The sequence below is a fragment of the Amblyomma maculatum genome, chromosome 1, assembly GCF_055883805.1.
Source record: "Amblyomma maculatum isolate TAMU_Amacu chromosome 1, ASM5588380v1, whole genome shotgun sequence".
NCBI classification, from domain to species: domain Eukaryota; kingdom Metazoa; phylum Arthropoda; class Arachnida; order Ixodida; family Ixodidae; genus Amblyomma; species Amblyomma maculatum.
The window spans coordinates 191134136-191157344 of NC_139344.1; the positions used below are offsets into that span (position 1 = coordinate 191134136).

Consider the following 23209-nt stretch of genomic DNA (forward strand, 5'->3'; position numbering starts at 1 on the left):
GGGTTAACGTGCAGCTAACTCCATATAATTAGCATCAATTAAATGCTGTGTATCTTGGGGACCATCATTAACAATGTGATGCATGTGAGCCATCACATGCTTGAGTTCATTAAACATACAAGATACGTAGGCACCTTTTATTCAGATAGCATTTGTATACAAAATCAAAAGCACCATGGCAATGTCAGAAGCAGCTTAGGCATATAAGCACAGCCTATTTTGAACATGATGTGGAACAGGTTCCTTAGCCCTCTTATTTTTCAAAGTCGGCTAACAAACAGATGTGCATTTGCAAAAACCTGCATGGTATGCAGATGAGCCATTCCTGCCACTAACAAAATGAGCCACTTCACAGATTTCCATATGGTCCTTCCAGTCTTTGAACTCTGCAAAAAGAAAGATTTTCCAAGTTGTCAAAAGTGAGTCTCAAAAAAAGACAGCAAGAAACAGAACTCTTGTAGACTGGAAAATACAAAATAAAAAAAAAAGTACAGGTATTGCCAACACCAACGGATTGCACAAGTAAACTGCGTATGTTGACATCAATTTTTGGAAGCAGATTTCAGAGGCTAGGCTACACTGCCATGCAGTCAGCCATAACTACTGCTGGATGAATGTCAACATATCCAAAATGAGTTATCAAGTTGTCCTTTGTGTGCCTTCATAGAGGCTCTGACTAGGCTCAAACATGGCAAATAGACTTGTCCTCCGCACTCATTGGTTCTTTACGATGCCTGTCACTGGAAAGGCCTAAAGCTTTTCCTATTGGTTCATTGACTTGAACGAGAACATCTTCGGTGTAACTCCGCCTGGTTGGGTACTTGAAACAAAAGTTTAAGAAACACCATCACCAACCAAATTTTTTATTAGAACCCGACGTTTCGGGTCCAACTCGATCCCTTCCTCAGGGGCGACTAAAGTTTGAGGCCCGCAGTAGCAGGCACACGTGGCGAAGTCCACTTGTAGCTGTCCACTGCAGCTGTCAGCCGGATGAACCGAAAAAAGACATGACGTCTTTTGAAAGGGTTGGTCTCCAGCACATCAAGTATGTTCACCTCGCCAAAGGCGATTTTGTGGTCGGCGCATTCGCAGTGCTCGGCGAGGGGGGTTGCTTTTCGAGTTCAATTGCCGGGTGTCATTTTTGTGCTGCAATATGCGCAGACAGATTTTTTGTTTCGCCGATATAAGAGGCAGAGCACTCTGAGCACGAGATTTTATAAATAACGCCTGGTTATTTTTCTCTAGGAATACGGTCTTTTGGTAGCGGCAGAAAATGGCAGACTGTTGAAGTAGGTTTGTGCGACACACAGACGTGTTTGCGCAGGATGCGTGCAAGCGCCTCACTGGTGCCCGCCACGTATGGGAGCACAATGCGAGGGCGCTTCGTCGTTTCCGTGTTGACCGACCCTCTTGTCCTGCAAGCTCGACGGCGGAAAGCACATTGGAATAAAGGCGCGTGTATAGCCATTCTTCTTCAGATCGGCTAAGCATAGGCCGCTGCCTGCTACTGCGGGCCTCGAACTTGTCGCCCCTGAGGAAGGGACCGAGTTGGTCGCGAAATGTTGGGTTCTAATAAATAATTTGGTTGGTGATAGTGTTTCTTAAACTAGTGGTTCATCACACCGATTAACAAGCTAATGGCAGAAGGAGCACAGGTAACGTCTTCAAGAGCCTACATATGCTCTTTGCAACCATGTGTTCTTATTCCATCATTTACTATCAGCCAAAAAGAACTCAGTACTCTGTTTGACAGCATTATCTGCACATTGGATTCACTTTCAGAGTTTATTTCGTTGCAACAAGGTGCCAATCACGACAAAGGCACTGGTCATCGAACAACAGAATGCCCAGTGCTCAGTTTAAAGGCAACAAGGAAACATGTTAACCTGCCAAGTACAATGATCAAGAACAATGTAGAAGCAGTGTTGTGTTGTGGCGAGGTAAATCTCATCATTGTACAACAAAATGAGTAAAAGCTGCGTCCAGGTGGCGTAAAGCGTGAAAAAGCGGTATGACTTCCCCCTCAAAGAAGCATCGGCCCAATGCTCTACATTGAATAGAAAGGTAGGCAAAAATAAACATTAAGCAAAATATAAATAGTGTCCATCAGTTATAATAGGGCTTTAGGCACACAACATACAATTTCTGGACATGTATCACCCCTGGGGTACTGTCAGTAACATCTGGGGACAATTCCATAGCCCATTTCATCTAGATGAGTGAACTTGATTTGCGGAAACAGCAGCGTAAAATTTATAGTTTTCATTAAATCCACGATGGTGATTCAGCATCCAAACCTAGAGTCGGTCTGCTGGCTCGTAATTTTCATTGTCATTGTAGGTTACGTTAGGCATTGGTGCCTTGCTGGCTTTTTATGCGCAACTGGGCGAGTCGGGCTGCTTCTGCACGCTGAAGGTAGGCAGTGACACTGAGGCTGTCCTTTTCCGTTACATGTGGCATCAGCATGACATCGAGTGCTGTATTAAGGCGAAAGCCTTTAAAGGGAAACTGCACCAGTTGTAGATTTTGATGAGTTTCAAGGAATCAAATGATTACAGCTTTCAGGTTAAGCATGCAAGATATCTTCGCGCTAGCATTTCAAACAATGGCGCAAATAGCGATTTAAACCGCTTCAGCTATCGAGCTTCTCCTCACCACACAGCGACGCTTGGGGGGCACATAATGACATCATTGACGGCACCAGTATGTTTCCCGCATAGAATGGCTTGGTTGGAAGAAGTAAAAACAAGGCTACCAAAATTGAAGGCCCAGGAATATTGTTTGATGGCATCAAAAAAGGCACCGCATGATGTGGGCGAAGGTAACGTAAAGAAAAAATATTACTGTCCGTGATGTCATCATCGAGCTTCTACGCAGTCCTTCAGTGCTGTGAGGAGAAGCTCGAATTGTAATCGTTGATTACTTCATCAGTTTTAAAGATAGCACACAAACACTTTGCAAGCATTACCGACAGCTTATGGAGAGTCAAATTCTTGAATGTCGCAGAATTCTCGAAAAGTGATGCAGCTGCGCTTTAATGGCTCATACTGTCGGCGTTCGTTCGGTCACAATATAGCTTTCGTTCAAATTACATCACCTGAAACCGAAACTAATGTCATCGGAAAGGTAAAAATCCTGCATCCACCGGGAATCGAACCTGCATCCCTCGCATCGCCAGCCTAAGCTTTAACCAACTGTGCCACACCCGGGATCGTGAACTGCACATATATCTTGTCTACAGTGATTTGGTTTGGTTTGCGGGGTTTAACATCCCAAACCGACTCAGGCTATGATAGATGCCGTAGTGCAGGACTCCGGAAATTTCGACCACCTGGGGTTCTTTAACGTGCACTGACATCACATAGAACACAGGCGGCCTTGCTTTCGTCTCCATTGAAAAGCGGCCGCCGAAACCCGGTTACGATCCCGCATTCTTGGGAACAGTAGTCGAGCGCCGTAACCACTGCGCCACCCCGGCGGGCCCTTGTCTATCATGAGGATGAGTTAAAACACACATCATAATTCTCCTTGTCTGCGTGATGCTAATGCGGCCACTCCCCTTTGTAGCGAGGGATCACAGAGTTCTTCATTAGGCCAATAAATAAAGGAGTAGAAAAAGAACAAAAACTATACCAACTGCTGTGCATTGGTCAAAAGTCCAGAAAAAAGAAATGAGGAAGGAAAAGGGGGAGTCCTTCAACAATCTTTTCGTTTACGCCACTAGTCAAGGCGGTGCTTTGTCACCTCTACTGCCCTACCCAGGGTGTGCTCTTTGGGTGGTGACATCGACTGCAGACCAAGTGCTGTCGAAAGAGTCTCCATCAGTGCTGATGTCGCAGTTGTAGGGGGGGAGGGCCACAGTTTCGGGCACTCGATCACAACATGCCGTATGGTTTTATCGGCTGCGTCGCACTCGGAGCACTTGTGCGCAGAAAACCACTCCGTGCCTCGCAGAGTAACCCGCTGCCGTCCGCTGTCTCGTGTGTTGTCATAGATGTTCTCATTAGCGATCGTGTGTTTTGTGCTGGAGTCCACCGCCAGGGATGACTTTGCCCGTGCTTCGCTGTGCCATCTCTTCATTTCTGCTTCTTAAACCTGGTTATGGATCTGCTCTCTCCACGCAAGCTGGAATATCTCCAACAGGCCGGCTTGTGGAATTCCGTACTCCTATGCCAACCTTCGCGTTCAAAGCATCCATCTGGTGTTGGAGCACTTGAGTACGATGTACTTGTATACCTCGCTGGACCATCTATGGCGAAGTGCTCAGCTGGCGCTGCAAGGCAAGCTTGCGGTTGTCTCACATGCGACGATAGTAGCGCTGACAATGACGCTGCAATTAGTGATAATGACAATGACAGCATTAGCAATGATAACGGTGCATTTAGTTAATAATGATAATGAGAGCAAACGGATGCACCGTGTGCACCAGCAACGCTCAGCCTTTCGCACTTCTGCAGTGTAGATTCCACAGTGCTTTTGGAATTTTCGGGCTCCCTGCCATACACAAGGTGGAATGGAGTTGACCTGCTTCTCCGCTTCTAGCCGGCAGCAACAGCGCGGCAGGCTACTGTGCTGACATTAAAGCGAGAAACTAGTTACATCGGCTTAACTTTCAGGCCGACTGACTGTTAATGCATGCAAGGAGGACAATGCCACGGACAACGAGAAGTGGGTTTTTTACACGACAGATATGATGTGCTTCTCGCTTTCTACAACGATAATTAGTCTGAAGAAGCCTTTGGCCCTTTGCTTCGGCGTTGCGAGTCAGGTAGTCAGTTGCTACTATTATCCACTTGTTGCTAGATGTCAATGTCGGGAAATGACCTAGTAAGTCCATGCCGATCTGTTGGAATGGCCTCGCAAGTGATTGGTTTGGTTGTATATCCTGCAGTCTTGTTAGCAGTGTTCGGTGGCGTTAGCAGTCACAGCAACTCCTGACATAGTGCGTGACATTAGCAGATAGACGAGGCCAATATGGGCCAATATTATTTAACCTGAATGCGACTCAGAGTAAAATAAAGTTTAGACGCCCAGCTGTGGGCTCATCATGAGGGGCCTGTAGGATTTCATCGAGAAGGCCCACAGGGACAAGTAAGTAGGCGGTCAGGGTGCGAACGCCATTATAAAGCGCAAGGGAGGCTAGTCCACGTTTGAACACTCTTAAGTGGCAAGGATGACTTTCCTTCAAGGTAGTCGAAGTCTGAGTGCTGAATTTGCGTGAAGTAGGCCCCAAAATAGCATCGTTATTGTCTTCTTCCAGCACTTTTGGACAGGGGCTCGTGAAAAGCAGTACCATGTGTGCGTGGCCAAAATAGGTGTTTAGAGCAGCTCTTGGAGCAAGCAAATATGCTTTTTGGAGCAGCTAAATGGAGCAGAAAGCAGGACAGACGTGCTGAAACAGCTATGGAGCGGAAATGTTAATGTTTTATAGCAGAAATATCGGCTTTTTGAAGAAACTTCAGAGCATGTGGTCAATTAAATCTCCAATAAGTCATAAAGGCCTTTCTACCCTTCTTGGCAGCAGAAATTGTGCTGCTTACAAACAGGCCCGCTGTGTTCTGAAGATGTTTTACTGCACACTGACTGTAACCAACATGTGACCAGCGTGCAGTTTAAAGGCCCATTCACGATTGAGGATTGCAAAGGGTGTGCGATTAAGGAACCGCTCAGACTGACCGATGTTCACACTTGCAAAGGCAAACGGTGGGTCGCTTTCCCAAATTGGCCTCATTCAGAACGAGACTTGTCGACCTTGACTGCTCACCAAAACAGAAGCCGAATGTAAACCGAACTTCGATTCATATCAACTGTGTTGCTGATTGGTTACCGATTTAAGACCAGGAAGGAAACGTTGGACATGTGCCTTTTTATATATGGGAGTGCTTGTTGCTAAACAAGCTAACTCTCAAAACGTAAGAATAATGTGCTTCAGATTGTATGCTTAAATAATACAGCATGAGCACATCTATTTTGGCCTTCTCGACAATCTCTAGACGAAGCCCAAAACAAGTCCAAGGATCGCGGTTGCACACTATAGTGAAGGCTTGCCAAAGTAAAAATAATATGCGAATGAAATATTTTTGCTGAAGAAAGAAAAAGGCTCTTAGTGACCACAATCCACGGCATGCATGCAAGAGTGCCGCAGTCACCATGAATAGCAGAAAGCATGGGGATGATATCGTGTAACGTCAGCGCCCAAGGTTGCCAAACCATAAAGCTGCTTTCGCTATTAATAATAAAAAATCATTATAAACTATCTACTGCACTGAAATCTCAAATTTCGAGGATTTATAATTTATGTGAATGGAGTGAAATGCAATAATCAGTTTATGCTCAGATTTTAGCTGTCATGACCCCTTTAAGTGAATATAAATAGTTCAAGCATATGGTACCAACATAAGAAACACTACAGAATTATATGAAAATGTCACTGAACTACGAGCACGTGAATGATTAAGCTGCTAAATTTGAAAATAATACACAAGACGCGGGCAGGGTCATTAAACAGAGCCCTAGAATATAATTTTTTCCATCTCGTCACCTTCAGGTGCATTATCTGCTCTGGTTTAGAGCTCTGCTCTTAGTTTAGCGACTTCATATAAAAACAGAACCTCATCTGAACGTAGAACTTCTCTATGCGAAGAGTAATTTTTCTGTCATGGGCAGAATATCCAGGCTCGGGAACATCTGGGCTTTTCAAAAACATCGCAAAATTATGAATGTTGCTTGTCTTAATCTCAATTATTGAAATGAAATAAATAATTTAAAGAAATCGAATTTTCCAGCGTGTTTACGAGCTTTGCAAGCTCTGCAGACGTATAAAGAAGACCTCGGTGGTCAAAATTTGAGATGAATTCTTTTTTTTTTGTTTTGTTTTTTTGCACACATAATTTGCTCAAAATTAGATACAGAATAAGTACTACATTTTGATTTGTGCCTGAACTTTCGAGCCACATATCTTGCAATATACCGGGTGCACGAGGCATTTAAGGATGCAATGTTGGCTTCAGGCAGAGAATATCTCCAGCAAATATATATATATTTTCACCAAACTTTAGGAGATATTTCTCTTACTGTTTATTTTCACATTACTCAATGAATGCGCCACTTGCAGCAATAACCAATTCAATTCGGCTTCGGAAATGGCTGCATGCACGGATCAGGTGGTTCTTAGAGGTACTGCCCATTGAGTTCGCAGTGGCGACCTTAAGAGTTTTTTGTATTATGTGGTCTTTTATCGGCTTCTCTCTCAACGACGCCAGCGATTTCAAATCTGGACAACTAGGAGGCCACAAGTTGGGAGTGATGTGGTTATTGGAAGTTGTTGGCCAGCCACTCGTGGGTGACGCAGGCGGTGTGGGCGAGAGCCGAATGTTGCTGAAAGACACAAGATTTTCCTTTCGAAACAGTATCAGTCCAGGGCTTCACAACGGTGGCAAGCACCTCTGCGTACTCGGCAGCATTAACGCGGAGTCCTTCTGCAAAACAGTGTGGCAGCATGACATCACCCTTGTTGCCGACGGCTGCTGACACCATCACAAACAGAAATTTTGTCTGCAATGCTGTCGGCACCTCATTAGCGCTTCCGTAAAGCCATCTTTCATTATGGCAATTAGCTTTTTGGTCTTGATCGAAGTTCTTTTCATCTGAAAGAAAAAAAAAGCATTCCAGGCTCTTCAGCTTGCCTAGCAAGCGCTTGGACCAGAGCAGACTATTCTCCCGACCTTTACCAGAAAAGAATTGCGGCCTCCTCATGACACAGAAATGGTACCTCACGTCCTCGTGCACAGCGAGCCTGGCAGCTGACTCTACGACATCGAGCTCCTTTGCAATGTCCCACATTGACTTCTCTGGGTTGTCACTCACGATGACTTGCAGCCTCTGAAGAAAATCAGGTGTTCTGACGACGTCTGACCGCTGACTGTGCTTTTTCCTTTTCGCCACAGATGCCACGTCACCGTCACAGCACATCAGTTCTGTCCGCACTTTGTTAACGAAAGGCTTCGCAACATTCAGAAAGTTGGCAATTTCCAAGTCGCTGTGGCGCACGGCCAGTGCGATGAGGACTGCATGGCGTTTCATTTCCTGTGTCAACTTGTGCTTCCATTATGCAACAAACTGTGCAGTATAAATGATAAGGGGTCAACCAACAAGAAGCCGCATGCCTAGATACATATGCTGAGCCTGCTGGTGTCTATGGCGATAAGGAGTAGTAACCTCAAATACCTCATGCACCCAGTGAGCTACGAGACTGCTATAACTGTGCCTAGTGACGGGCAATCGAAGTAGCTTCAACGTCCTCGAGCCTTCCCTCGTGAAGCAAGTGGTCAAATTCATCATTCGCAAAGAACACGCAGTGAGCAAAAAAAAAAAAGAGAAATTACACGCTCTCAATTTGTGTTGGAAGTTTTCAGGTGCAATCAAATCCATTCGCTACAACCCATCATGCTTCGAAAATCTTAATGAAAAGCATAGGTAAAAAATTGTTCAGAGTGCAATACGAAAGACCTGCAGTAGACCTGCAAGTAGTGCTAAAGGAACACTCAAAGAAAAAGTAGGCTTGCAGCGATGGTATACTGGCTCCTAATCACAAAAACACCACTTTCACTGAAAACAAAACTCTTATAAGGTAGAAAAAAGAGAACAGAAATGCAGGCATTGCAGAAATACAGAAATCGCAAATGCATGCACAATGACATGCAAGGGATCCCGGAGGCTGCCTAACATGTATTATGGTTGCATGTTTGAATTGTTAATTTTTGTTTCAAAAATGGCAAAAAGACAGGCTAAATATTGGAAGCCAAAAATAAATTTGCGCTTGGCAGTGCCACAGGCAGTCAGTTTCGTTGTGGTATGTTTTGGTTCTTCGAAGTCACAGCTATGCATTTGGCATCACCACATGGTTTCATTTTTGATATACATGCTTTGGTTTACAAGTGCGGAGCAGCAGAGTTTTCCTCTGATGAAGTTCATGCCCCAGTAAGCGCTTCTCTATTGAAAAATCTGGTATGAAATGCACACAGGATTAAGTTACAACTTACTGGGCAGAATAAACCTGCACAGACCCGAGTGGAGCTGGGAAAGAAAAGAAAGGCTGGAAAAAGTAAGATTTAAATTGCATGGGTGCTTAAGAAAAAAAAAAAAAAGCGACAAAAAAAAAAAAGAAGAAAAAAAAAACGGCCTCGAACAGGATTTAATTCTAAGTCCTTTGGAGTTTTAACTGAATGTCTTAGCCATTGCACCACACGAACAGCTGAGACCTCTCGCATTACATTACTTGTGTAGTGCAACTGCATTTTTTTACACACATTTTTCACTCACCGCTAAACAATTGCATCCCAAGTGTGCTGAATGCTTTTGCTGGCTGTTAATAGTGTCACCGATGTCTCATATCTATGATAAGCATAGGAGTTTGCCAAACTATCTCGTAATATTTCTATTTCTCTATTTTCTACTCTCCCAGTGTGCATGCACAGACCTTACTGGCACATCAGTTTGCCATCTGCAGGGCAGCGACTCTAGAGTGCACCACATAAGGTGTAGACACCCAAGGAAGCATTGAGCGAAAGGGAGCTCAGTTGGTTCATATTAAGAAATACAATAGTGAAGGAAACTAAATAAATTGAGCAAAACAGGCCCTGTGTACCCCTTTTTTCTTTTAACTTTCTGCCACAATGCATTGTTCACCCCTTGCTGCTATTCAAAAAAGACGGATCTGTAGCAGTCTTTACTCGTCACTCGTGATGGTAGCTCGGCAATGTCTGTGGCCGCATCCATAGCTTCGCTAGCTACAAACTTTGCCGCCACGCCGGCACTCGTACATTCTATCCTGTTAGTCAAGTGACCTCAACTCTAAAAAGCACCGCATGCTCTGTGGGTGCAAAGGTCAAGATTCACTGCGAGAACTTTGCAGTCAAGCTCAAGATCTATGCCTGGTGCAAACAAATAGACGGCTTTGGCGAACTGTAGCTTTAATTTCAGCTGCTGCTAGATTGCACTGCTCGCTATGCATCAAGAATCACGGAGTCTATGTCTACACCATCGTTTGCATCATTTTCCCAAGTCTAAATCCCTTGGAAGGAAAACAGACCTCTTCAACTTCAAATCGAAATATCTCGGCAATAAATGTGTCTTGCTGCCGGACAAGTGACAAAAAAGTCACGAAACACTGCACTACTGGAATCTGGCAACAAAAAATATTGTGATGGGTCCCATACTGCAGAAAATCTGGCATCCATGAAAAATTATGGGCATGTATCTGGCAAGTGGCAGGAAGGTGACGCAGCACTGCAATGACTGTCCGTCAGATTGTGTGACAACACAAGGCTACATGACATGACCAAGTCAGCAGGTGCTGCCACACAGGGTGCTTTTTATGGTATCAAGTTAAAAAGGAAAACAAAGAGAACATCGCTTGGAGCAATTACGCACCACTATTTGTTTCTTGCAGGTGTATCCGTGACAAAGGTGAATGCAGGGCTACCTGGAATCACTTGAGGCAAATCTTTGAAGCCTTTGTTATGAAATATTAAATATTGCAGAGGTTCAGCTCTCTTTGAACCAAGTCAAAAGCATTAGCCATCGGCCGGTGCCGCATTTGTAGCTGCCGCTTCAGTCTTGGCTTGATTCCGCATTTGGTAAGCTTCTCGGCAATAGGCTAGTCTGGCTTCTCGTTCGATGTCTTGGCAACCTGTCTGGCATGGTTGCAGTCTCTGTCTTTGGCGCAAGTGGATTCCTCTACACCACACTGCCTCCTTTTGTCATGCCGCCTGGTGAATTCACCCAACACTATGCTCGCGGTCTCGACTGCACTTACCCAGAAATGTTTTAAAGCAACGAACAGAATATGGGCGCACAAAACACAGACAACAGAACATGTTGGTGCCGCTGCAAATGAATGAACAACGAAATAGCTATTAGAAATGACAGCAGTGCCTACTCTGCTGGCAGAAATCTTGAGCAAAAATTTCTCGTCAATTGGCCCTAATTGGCTATACAAGGCCATGCGACATTTTCCCATGAAAATAGCAGTGACTGAAATTTTTCATACTTTCACAATCATCTTCTAGCAAATAATGACCTCCTTTTGTTTCGTACTACATGCGCCATAGTGTCAGCAAATAAATTGCAATGCTGTTTGTACAGCAAGCGACTGCAGGCAAGGGACACGTCTGGGTGATATTTTTGAGGTAGTCGTGTAAGCAAGTTTCCAGGGCAAAAAAATTATGGCATGTAATTTCTTCCTAACAGAGATTACCAAAGTACTGCCTGCTGAGAACTTATTCTCGGCAAATAATTTCAACAGTGTATGGAGCAGAGCATGAATTCGGGCAGCCCGAAAACCTGGGCCGGGCTGGAAAATTGCCGTTTTTATGGGTCTGGACCTGGCTCGGGCTTGACATGCAGGCCTGGGCTTGCAGCTTGCAGTGGCGGAACGAGGCCAGGCTGGGTAAAGCTGTGTATGGCTTCTTTTGGAGATGGAATTCCAGCACTAAAATCATTCCGGTGGTTTATGAATAAACCACTACTAGTACATATGTTGACAGAGAATGAGAGAAAGCTCATTTGTAAACAGAGTTTAATCAGTGCCACTCTGTGTTTTGTCCAAGTAATTTAGTACGAACATGCCGGGCTGCATTCAATGACACAAGTGAAAAAAGTTAAAAAGGAAAGGCTCAAAACTCGATAGCGAACTGTACTACAATGGAGGTGTTATGAAGTGCTGTAACCTGTCATGCATGACACAGCCCGTTTGCATAAGCACGTGCCTACTGAAGTACTCAACACCATCAGCTTAGGATTTCTCAGAAATCAGTGAGCAAGAGGGTAGCTTCTAACCTTTGTGTTACCGCTAACGGCTGGACATTTGAAGCCTTATAACAGCCCCTGGACAAGGACCTTCAATTGACTGCTCGGCAGGCAGCCATCTGTTCATAAAAATTCCGACTCGCCCCCCCCCCCCCCCCCCCCCCCCAAAGAATGTCTCTACGCTACAATAAATGCTGTAGGATAAGAGCTTATTGCTTTAGGAATCTTTACATATCCAATAACATATACATGCAAAATGAACAGACGCTACCGCTTTTCGTCTCCACAGAGATGTGACAATGTGGCTGTGATTTCTTCAATGAATATGTAAATTTTGGTTTTTTCTGCCCTTGCCCACTAATGTTCCTGGGGCAAAGTTGCCAGGGGCAGTCTTTTTGTAGGTGATTAAGCAAAGAACTTGCACCAAGAGCCAATTGCTTATAAGGAGTCATAGTTAAAATGCCCATAATCCACACCTTTTAAATGTACATTGTGCTAGATAGCTTTACATAAAATGTCTTGTCAAAATATTCTTCACCATGCCTTTGCTTCTGTCGGTGCTTTAACTGTGCCCTTCTCAACCAAGAATATTTTGCAAGGTTTGTCTCTCATCTTGATTTATTGTTATGTGCTAGTTAAGCAATACATTTTTAAGGCGCCTGTTCAGACTTACTTTGCAGGTTTGGCACAGGCCCTGTCGTGGAAGCGCAGGCCGGGTCCGGGCCATTAATCATTGCCGATGGGCTTGGAACCATGGATCCGGGATGGTCTTCAAACGTGGGCCAGGGAAGGGGCTGGAAAATCCAACCTGTGCAGGGCTCTAGTAAGGAGTGTAAGAAACTAAAGGTACAGGAAAAAAAAAAATCACACACACATAAGGGGAGTTCAGTAGCGAGTTCATTACTTCGAAGCACCTCTACATGGTCTCCGTGCTACAATGGAGTTGTCTAAACGGTATTTACGTTATCATTTCTGTTGTCTCAACAGAGCTTATCCTTTTGTCGTACCCGACGCAAACTAGGCAAAATTTCATCAAGGGTACGCAGAATATCATCCATATAGCTGCCGCTTTTAGCTGTGAAAGGTTCAGTGCTAGTTTAGAGCTTTTGGTGCTCAATATGTATCACTAGTTTCAAGCTAGTGATGCTCGAGCGATATCATAGGCAAGTACTTCACCCGGATGTGATCAAAACGAACAGCGTATGGAGAATCGGGGCCAAGAACGTAAAAAGCATAAAATGAGCTTCGTCGCCCTAAGCAGCTAATCACTGACGAGTGCCGTGAGTATCTGGTTGATAGAAGACAAAGCATCAAGCGCCAGTTAGCAGCATCATAAGACAGTGCAGTGCTCGCCTTCAACAGTGCTAAATTGGCGCGTGCTGCAAGTGCATACCTTGGCACAAATCCCTGCAGTATGTGACAAATAAGAACGGTAAGCGGACAGCATATAACCACGAACATTGCACGCAAAACTGGCAGCTAAAATTTGAACATGGCGGCACCTTCATTGGCATGCTTTGTCCACAACTAAAATATTTTCACAGACCGGGCACTAACCTTTCTGTATCGAAGCCGCAGCAGATGTGCCAGGGTTGTTCATGGCGCGCACACCAGTCAGTTCGATCGCACCCGTCCGTGCAACAGGCACAGTCTCGTTTACTACAACAAAAGCCACGACACCAAACCGCCGCCGCGGCACCGGCGGCATCCCCAACCAAGCAGGGTGGGTGGCGGGCGATGAGCGGTGGCCCGCCGGCACGCCGTGCCCTCAACTAGGGACAATCCGACCTAGGGATTGCTAGGGATTCGGGGCGGCTGTCCAGCAAAAATCCAGGCAACACTGGCATTATTCATGGCGAGTTTTAGCCGCTCCCCTCCAAACTGCCCGCGCTGAGGGCACTGACCTCCCGCTTTCGGATCCACAGGACGCCTTCACAGAGGAGAGCTGCCTGGACCGGACAGACTGGTCTCCTGCACAAAGGCAATCCTCAGCTGCCCAAAGCCCTTCTGTTGATGCCCGCCCAAGGACCCAGACCAGCGGAAGCGCTCGGCGCCGCTCGCCATCGCCACCCGCCGAGCGAGCGCACCTCCTTCCACAACCGAGAGATGGCGGCACCAGCGGCGCGTCAGCTCACCGGCAGCAGCACACCGGCAGGCAGCCCCCGCAGCCCAAGCGCCGCCGCCCTCGCTTTCGGCCTCTCTCCCCCCAGAGAGATCTTCCTCGCGGCTCTGCGTCGTCTGCTAGCCGAAACAACAACACGCGGTCCGAGGCAGCAACAAAAAAGGTGGGCCCTGCCGCTCGCTTTTCCCAATCTGGGACACTTGTGCCTGAGCGAAAGCATGCCTTTGACACTGTCCTGTATCGCCCAGTAGGCAAAAAGAACAATTTTCTTGCCCACCCTAGGGACAAAATTGCCGCTGAGCTGTGTAAACATAAGGATGTCAAAGCCGTCCGTGTTAACCACAGACGCAATGTGGTGGCCATTGATGTGCGCCCGAATGCCGATCTAGCTCCCCTCCTCGCTATCGAGGCCATCTGCGGCGTCGCAGTTAGAGGAAAAGAGGCGAACACAAATTCCTGCGCTAGCCTCCTCTTTGGAGTTTCGGGCGACTTCACCGATGACGAGATCGCCGCGGGGATTGAAAGTCGAGCTCCCGTCTTAGGCTGCTCTAGGAGAGGAAAAACAGTGCTCATCAGGTTCGCTGGTCTCACCCCTCCCGATGAGGTCGCTCTGTTCAAGCTCCGCAGATCAGTCCGCCCATGCAGGCCACGCCCTGTACAATGCCTTAAGTGCGGCACGCTTGGCCACGCCACCGCCGCCTGCACGCGTGATGAACGCTGTTTGCGCTGTGGAGCATCGCATGACACGCAATCCTGCGACGCAGAGAGAGCTCGCTGTCTCAACTGTGGGGGACCGCACGCAGTCACGGAGCCCCGTTGTCCTCGCTGGCAGGAAGAGCGACAGGTTGCAATTACTCTGCGCGCCTCACAGCAACCCCTAACACGCCGTGCCGCGCTGTCGCAAATTCGACAGAAAAATAACACCAGCGATCCCCCACCCAGCACCGCATCAGATCCCTCCGCCTCAGAGCGCAACCAAACTCAAAGCGACGGCTCAACCCGCTCGTACAGTGCAGCTACCCGCAGCCGAACACTGACCTCACGCCCAGACGCTCGCGATGCAGTCATCACCGCCCTGTCCACGGCTGTAAAGGCACTCATGGAGCATCTTCCACCCGATTCTCCAGCGCGTCAGCTCTGTGCTGCTGCGCTTGCTGCTCAACATGCCATAACCAATCATGGATAATCGCTTCCCGGTACATCGGCCGCGTATTTTGGAATGGAACTGCAATTCCCTGCGCCGCCGCCAAGCCGAACTGGCAGAACATCTTCCAAACCACCCTTTCGATGTTCTAGCATTCCAGGAAGCGTATGCCTATGCTGAGGACACCCGCCTACCTGACTTTATTGGGTACAGCAGCCCCTCGGACTGTGGTGCCAGTGCATGTATAGAACATCCATGTCGTAATACGACACACCCTCCTGGTCGCCCTCGTGCTGTGCTTTATGTCCGCGCTGACACCGCTCATGTAATTCACGACACAAGTGATCTGGTGAATGCTGCTTGTGAGTGTGTTGCCGCTACCATCCGCATCCGCGGCACTGACACTTCTGTAGTGAATGTTTATGTGCGTCCATCTGTCGCCTGGGACCCTTCATCTCTAACCCCATTGCTGCGACGCCTCGCACGTGACGTGATTGTGTGCGGAGACTTTAACGCGCACCACACAGTGTGGGGCTCGCAGCGCTGTGACCGCCGCGGAAAAGATCTGCTCACCGTCTCCTTAGCCGCCGGACTTCTCTGCATTAATGAAGGCCTCCCCACCTTTGCCAACTCCAGTGGCGCGCTAACGGCAATTGATGTAGCCTTCGCCTCACAGTCATGTGCGCCTGACTATGAGTGGCGACGCGCACCGGACACACACGGGTCAGACCACTTTCCGATCTCAATCTGCCCGTCGCGCTCTCGCCCGCGCACCCGCAATTACGCCGTCGTCAGGTGGGCAAAATTCCGCGAACTCTGCTCCGAGCCCCCAGAGGGAGTCAGCTTTCTGCAGCACATCGCGGAGTGTGCCAAACAATCAACAACTGTTTGCACTGTAACCATCGGCGCTCCCGTTCCTGACATTAAGCTGCTCAACCTTCGGGCCTCTCGGAGACTCGCCCAGAGACGCGCTATTCGCTCCAGACCTCCCGTAAGATGGACAGTCTACAACAGAATAGACGCTGTCTGCCGGCGACACGCTAAACGCCGTCGCAGGCAAAGCTGGGCCAGCTTGTGTACCACTCTGGACAAACCCCGCAATCAAGCGCGGGCATGGCGCATTGCGCGCGCACTTCTGTGGCCACGCCTCCCCACCTGCCCTGTCCTCGCGGTGGCCATACACCTGAGCATATCAACAGAACAGCTGGTTGAGCAGCTTGCTGAGCGCTTCGCACCTGCTGCCCCTCCTCCTCTCCCAGCAAGCCACACTGCTACGCGCCCTGCTCTCCAACAATCAGAGCAAATTCGTGCCTTGTGCGATTCGCCCTTCACCCCCCATGAACTCCGGTTGTCGCTCCTCTCTCGAAAGCGCAAATCGGCCCCTGGAGGAGACGGCATCACGTACCAAATGTTGCGCAACCTGAACGATGAGCAGCAAGCCCTCCTACTAGCAACATACAACGACATCTTTGAAACCGCTCTGGTTCCGGAGAGCTGGCGTTGCGCAATCATTGTGCCCATTTTAAAGAGAGGCAAGCCTCAGTGCTCCCTTTCTTCATATCGCCCCATTTCCCTCACGTCATCTGCGGGGAAAATCATGGAGCACATGTCACTCCGCAGACAGGAGTGGCTTGCTACGGAAAGCGGGTCCTTGGCGCCTCAGCAGAGTGGTTTTCGCCCCTTACGAGCAACTGCTGACTGCATTGCGGATGTTGTCAGCACCCTTGAAAACGCCCGCAACACCAGCCAAGTGGGATACCTCATCCTGCTCGACATCAGAAGCGCCTTCGATTGTCTTCCTCACTGGGCAGTGATCGACGCGCTAAAAAACATTGGTGCGACCGGCCGCCTCCTGAACTTCGTCAGTGCGTTCCTCAGCGAGCGAACACTCTCCGTGAAGGTGGGCAACACCTGTAGTGCCCCCCGTCCAGTGCCATGCGGTGTCCCTCAGGGAAGTGTGCTGAGCCCTTTCCTATTCAACATCGTGCTGGCTCAACTACCCTTGTGTCTCCCCCGTGCTGTGCGCGAGTTTGTGCGCGTGTGTGTGTACGCGGACGATGTCGCCCTGTTCGCATCATCAACAACCCGCAGCAACGCCTCATCGCTTCGCGACCTTCAGCGTGCGCTCGATGCTGTCACCGCGTTTATTCGCAGTGTCGGCCTCGCAGTGTCGGCCGAAAAAACTGAAGCCCTGCTCTACCATCCCCGTGGTGCTGCAGCCCGCAACAAAACACGCCCTCTTCGCCTGGACGGAACCCCCCTGCCTTGGCGCACAACGGTTGTTTACCTCGGCCTCAAAATTGATGCCCGCATCACCTGGCGCCCTGCGGTGGATAAAGTGTGCGCAGACACTAAGCGCATAGGTAAACTAGCGCTTCGTCTCCTTGCCATAGGTGAAGGAGCCTCTCCCCCGCTCTGTGCAAGAATCCATGAAGCGATCGCCTCAGCCAGAGCATTGTATGCCCTTCCCCTGCTCAGCCTCAGCCCTCTCCAATGGAAAAGACTGGACACATGCCATAGGAACGCCATACGACACATATATGGTCTCCCCAACGGATCTCAGGTGGCAGCGACCTATGCAGAAACCCGCACCATCCCCCTCTCACTAAGAGCACTCAAAACTGCCCTCAACCACATCGAGCGGCTTCACCGAGCACAAGATGGCTCTGAACTTCTTCGCAGAATTTCAGCCAAACCCAACACACGCATCGGTCGTGTCATGTGCCTCTTCCGTGAGATACTGGGCCCCCCTCCACCGCCCCTTGCTGCTCCACAACCCCCACATGAAATCTGTCCGCCCCGCATCTATCAGGGTCTCCCAGGTGTGAAGAGCAAGCGAAACACGCCCGTATGCGCCCTTCAGCAAGAGGCCGCATCCAAAATCCACACGGATTTTCGTCACCGGACTCTCATCTTTACTGATGGGTCAGTCCGTCAGCAAGAAAAATCCGCAGCCGCCGCATGTGTGATTCCCGACTTGGACACCTCTAAATTAGGCAGGCTACACTTCCCTTCCTCGTCACAAACAGCTGAGATAGCTGCACTCAATCTGGCAGCCACCCTTCTCCTGGAAAGCCCTGAAATTAAAAATGCTGCCATTCTCACCGATTCGAGGGCAGCGCTTCAGGCCCTTGCGCAGCCTAGCAAAGGACCTCGCCTACTGCAAGTGTGCGCACGCAATTTCCAACGCCTCGCAGAATCCGGCTGCGATACAGTCCTACAATGGATCCCATCGCACTGTGGGATAGGTGGCAACGAACTTGCTGACGAGCTCGCTCGATCAGCCCACCACCCGTCCGTTCCCATGTGCGCGGACAACACCACGTATGACTGTGCTCGTCTTGCAATCGCGCGACACACCATTTCCCACCACCCTGACCCTCGCATCGCCAGCGGCCACCCCTTCCGTGCAGTTAACACCCGCCTCTTCGCCCGGAGAGACTATGTTCTGCTGTTGCGCCTCCGCATCGGATGTGTTTGGACCGGTGTGCGCGCTAGCCGACTACGAGGAATGTCTCCCCTGTGTGCGTCGTGCGGTGACGCAGAAACACTCGAACACGTTCTGTGTATGTGCCCTGCGTACTCGCAACCGCGACACCTCCTACGGGAAGGTTACCGAAATCTTGGACTCCCCTGTGCCAACACATGTGAGATCCTTCACCCGTCTGGCCCTTCCCACAAAGTGCAAAGTGCCCTCAAAGTGCTCCTGTTATTCCTACGGGACAGTGGACTAAGTGCAAAACTGTGAACACTTTCCATCTTCCCCTAGTGCGCAAATTATTGCCAGCAACTCTCACCAATTCAGTGTGCCACTCCCGCGCTATTCCCCGCATAGCACCAGTTCCATTCTTTTTTTTTTTTTTTTAAATTATTAATCTGTTTCTTTTTTTTTTTTTTATTTAAGTCCTATAAGGCCCCTTTTGCACAAGGACCTTCTCTCACTCCTGCGCGCAACCAACTGCCCGCAAATCGTCTAGCTTTTATCTGTAGCAATTTATGTAATCCCCACAGAATCCTTTTTTTTTTTTTTCTCCCCATCCTTTTTTTTTTTTTTTCTGTGTCTGTGTTTACCATCATTAATTCTTCCGTTATATACCCCATAAGGTCCCATGCACCTTCTGCAAAGGCCCTATCTGCCCCATTTCAAATAATCCCCTCACACTACTTTTTTTTTTTTTCCTCTGTTCCTTTTTTTTTTTTTTTTTTTAGTATTATCAATTCTTAATTTATATATTCCATAAGGTCCCATGCACCTTCTGCAAAGGCCCTTCCTTCCCATCCTATCTCTTCCATTTCATATAATCCCCTCAGACTACTTTTTTTTTTTTTTCTCTGTTCTTCTTTTTTTTTTTTCTCAGTTTAGTATTATCAATTCTTAATTTATATATTCCATAAGGTCCCATGCACCTTCTGCAAAGGCCCTTCCTTCCCATCCTATCTCTTCCATTTCAAATAATCCTCTCAGACTACTTTTTTTTTTTTTTTACTACTTTCTTATTATTATTATCCTATATCCTCCTATTTTATCCCACAAGGCTCTTTGCCCCTTCTGCAAGGCCCCACTCCTCCCCCCGCGCGCATCCAATTGCTCGCATAAGCATCCATGACATTCCAAATCTCCCTATCAGATTTTCTTTTTTTTTTTTCCCTTTCTTTAAATTTCACAATTATCTCTACATATGTCATGAAGGCTTTCTCCTTTGCGCGGCACGCCCCCGCTTCAAAATCCAACAATCCTTGTTGTACAAGTATTTGCCCTTCCATGTTTGGCATTTTTTCTCCAGGGGTCCTCGACATTGACTACCAACGACAACGCTTTCACTCCCCCTTCCTCTTCCCTCTTTCATTCCCCCTTCCCCTCTACTCGGCCCCGTTGCGGTGTATCCCTGCATGTACAGGAGACAGTTATAGGGCCGTGTAATCCCCCCCTTCTCTTCCCCCCTCAACAAGAATCTCATTATTATTAAACGTGCGGGCCGCATGCGTGCGGAGCGGGTCAAAAAAGCAACCGTACAGCGGCCTTTAAAAGCATGCTGTCGTCTGCTCCGCGCTGCTCTCCAGCACGTGTTTGCCCGCGCGCACTCGGTTGTTTCTCTCCTCCTCCGGCCGCATTCTGGCTGCCGTCGCGCTCCAACAAAGGAGGCAAGAAAAAAAAACTGGAATGAAAAAGTGACGGCGCGCTTTTTCGCAAAACTCGTGAAAGTGTTTTTCGCTCTTCTCTCTTTCGTATTGAAACGATGGTTGTCGTTTTTTTTTTTTTTTTTAGGTATCTCGTACCGCTCGTATCTCGCACCTCTGTTTGTAACTGGCGGTGCCGCAGCAGCCATCGCAGAACCAAGTCGGCCTCAAGAAACAGATATATGTCATTAATGCCATCACTCGGCGCTTATAAAGGGAAAACACATACGTTAATCGTTCTATCCTCATACGCGATCCTGCTTTGGGAGCTCAAAACTGCGCATTCGCTAGAGGAAATAACTGAACTAGGGATTGCACAGCGCCTAAAACGTCTGTCCCCAAAGAGTTGAATAGGCCCCTTTCAAGTGAGCAGTCACAAATGGAAAGGAAGCTCCCCAACCAGCGCCCGGAGCACTCGTCGCTGTGTACACGCGTATCAATTCTCAACGAGAAGGCTTGACCCTTCATTCTCTGAACAACATGGAAGAGACATCAAGAGGTGCCGCCTCAAGTCCTTCAAAATACCTGTCGCTTGCCTCTGCCTTCGAGTACCGAATTCGCGTTCATGTGTTTTTTTTTTAGTCTGAGCCTGCCAACAAGCGCTCTTTGAAAACAATGTCCGCGGCGATCAATTAATCATAATTTCTCACTTTCGAAAGCACCGATAAAAAGCGTGCCTCCAGCCAGCCTCTATGTCAGCCGGGGCACAGAAAAAAGCAAAAATAAGAAACACCACTGGCAAAGAGCGCCGGCTTTGCACGCACAGACGCACGACCATCCCCCCCTCGTCCTCACTCTCCTTCTCCCGCTCCGCTTGCACGCGCGGCTGCCTGTAGCACGCGCTCCCGAGCGAGCGGGCTGCGCAGACTCCGCAGACAGCCGCGCGCTGCGCGGGTGCGCGTAGGTTTTGTAGTTCCGCTCCGCTGGAAACCGAGCGCTGGCGTCGCGGAGCAAACTCCAGCTTTGGTGCGGCTACTATCTTTCCGCGCTTGGTGCCTTCCGCGGCTCGGCTCGCGGCAGGAGTTTTTTTCCTTGTGTGTGCGAGTGCGCGCAGTATGCTCGGATACCTTCACCAACCTGTGTGCGCTGCAAGGTCATCGATTGCGCAGTTGTGCCAATTCCTAGTGTCAAAGGATTGTCACCTTTGACCCAACAGTGGTTCATGGCAATAACACATCAAGACGGACGACCCCGGCGAAAGCGACCGCATTTGGAAGTGAGTACAGCGATCGCGTTTCGTAAAAATCTGCACAGCGGAGATTATATGAATATGTATGCGTGACATAGGAGTGAATCTACTGACACATTTTAACACGAGAGCGTTAAGGAATTCGTTACTCCGATAACCAGGCGTAGTCGGCGCAGTGGCGTCCGTGCGTGTATGTCGAGTGCCATAAAGAAGGTGCTACCGTGTTCCACTCTTGCAATTTTGCGAAGCTTATAACCAACCTCCTTGTTTTTGGTAATCCAAGGCGTTGGTTGAACAGACTGTCTTCAAAGAATTAAGGTTTTTTTTTTTTTTTTTTTTTTTTTTTAACATGCTTGTCTTCGCAAGTGGCGCGCTCTACTCTCATATTACTTATTACAGGCTGTGGGGACAGTCTGAGCTGCAGCGCAAACACCTAATGCATAACTGCCGTGTACAATGTGATAATCGCTCAAGCTCGCGAGCTTGAAAGTGGTTGTGCCCCACTACAAGAAAACAGAATTTCAGATAGTGGTTGCCTTTTCTGTGCTTGAAATTATTAAAGCGCGTGTTATTAGCGTATTTTAATTTAGGTATGGCCTGTATGATACTGCCTTCTGAACTCTTTAGCTTATTTTTTTTTCTTCGCATCGTAACATCAGTTCATGTACTGTTTGGATTTGGTTGTTATAGTCCGCTGCTTTCCCCAAAAAGCAAGTAGTTCCCTAGTAGTAATTATTTAACTTGTTTCCTTTTTTAGGTGTGAGGATAAAGCAATTTATTTTCGTGTTCAGTACTAATATTAAACAGGAAGAGTGCACTAGAGGATTGAGGCAATATTGTGGAAGCTGTTCATTGGGCTGTAAATCCTTATGAATCACCAACTAGCGGTCCGATTGGATCTCCCTACAGCTTTATCCGTGAACCTGCCAGGTATAAAACATGTTCATGCATGAAATTAAGCTTGCAGTAAATTTCAGTGCTGTGTATATTGGTTTACTTTGTGTGCTCTATATATCTTGTTCCTGGCCACTGCTGTATATTGATGTTTCACTGTAGTAAGGCTGTTGAATGATAATTGCAGGAATTTCGCCAGGGACCTGGATGCCTTGTGAGCAAGCCGGGACCTGCCAGGGACTGAGCTGGATGCCATGATAAGACTCTATATCTATAATCTTTCTTAATAAATTGATCAGACCACCTGACAATTGCTTCCTGTCATTGTAGGATCATCTGGTGCCTGACAATTGTAGCTGACCAATGGGTGTCTGTCAGTTGGAATGGTCCATTTGGTGCCTACCCGTTGGGGCTGACCATTTGGTGTTGGCCAATTGGAATAGCTCAGTTGGTATTTTCCAATCGGTATTCTTCAAAAGTGCCGAAAACACATTAGGGAATTTCCAATTGATTCCAATTGATGATTTCCAATTGGAATGCAATAGTTATTTTTTTGCCTGGGCCGCGCTCAAGCCATCCGGCATGTTGCAATCTATTAAGCCACTCCTGACATGATTCGAGAAAGTGGGTATGGACCTTTTAGGTCCATTTCCTTTATCCTCGAACGGCCACAAGGGGATCGTAATCGCCATGGACTGCCACAGACTACTTGACACGCTACACTGAAATAAAGGTGAAGTTGTTCACTTTTTTATCAACGACATTGTGCTTAGACGCAGTGCACTGTCGACCATCATTACTGACCGAGGCAAGGTTTTAACAGCTCGGCTGCTGCAGGACACCTTAACTCAGCCATACCGATTTCTTTCTTCTC

At 48.0% G+C, this 23209-nt stretch overlaps 2 protein-coding genes and 1 long non-coding RNA gene across 3 annotated transcripts in view; all 3 read right to left on the reverse strand.

Moving 5' to 3' along the window:
- LOC146205227 (beta-alanine transporter-like) overlaps positions 1-23209 on the reverse strand; it is a 166702-nt gene that overhangs the window by 110525 nt on the left and 32968 nt on the right. The gene's annotated exons all lie outside the window — the stretch shown is intronic.
- Positions 1-23209, reverse strand: part of LOC146205231 (beta-alanine transporter-like) — a 112874-nt gene that overhangs the window by 32488 nt on the left and 57177 nt on the right. The gene's annotated exons all lie outside the window — the stretch shown is intronic.
- LOC146205232 (uncharacterized) lies at positions 124-12627 on the reverse strand. Its single transcript, XR_014704162.1, has 2 exons — positions 12482-12627; positions 124-386 (listed from the first exon to the last, which is right to left on the reverse strand). It is a non-coding gene; the product is annotated as an uncharacterized LOC146205232 (long non-coding RNA).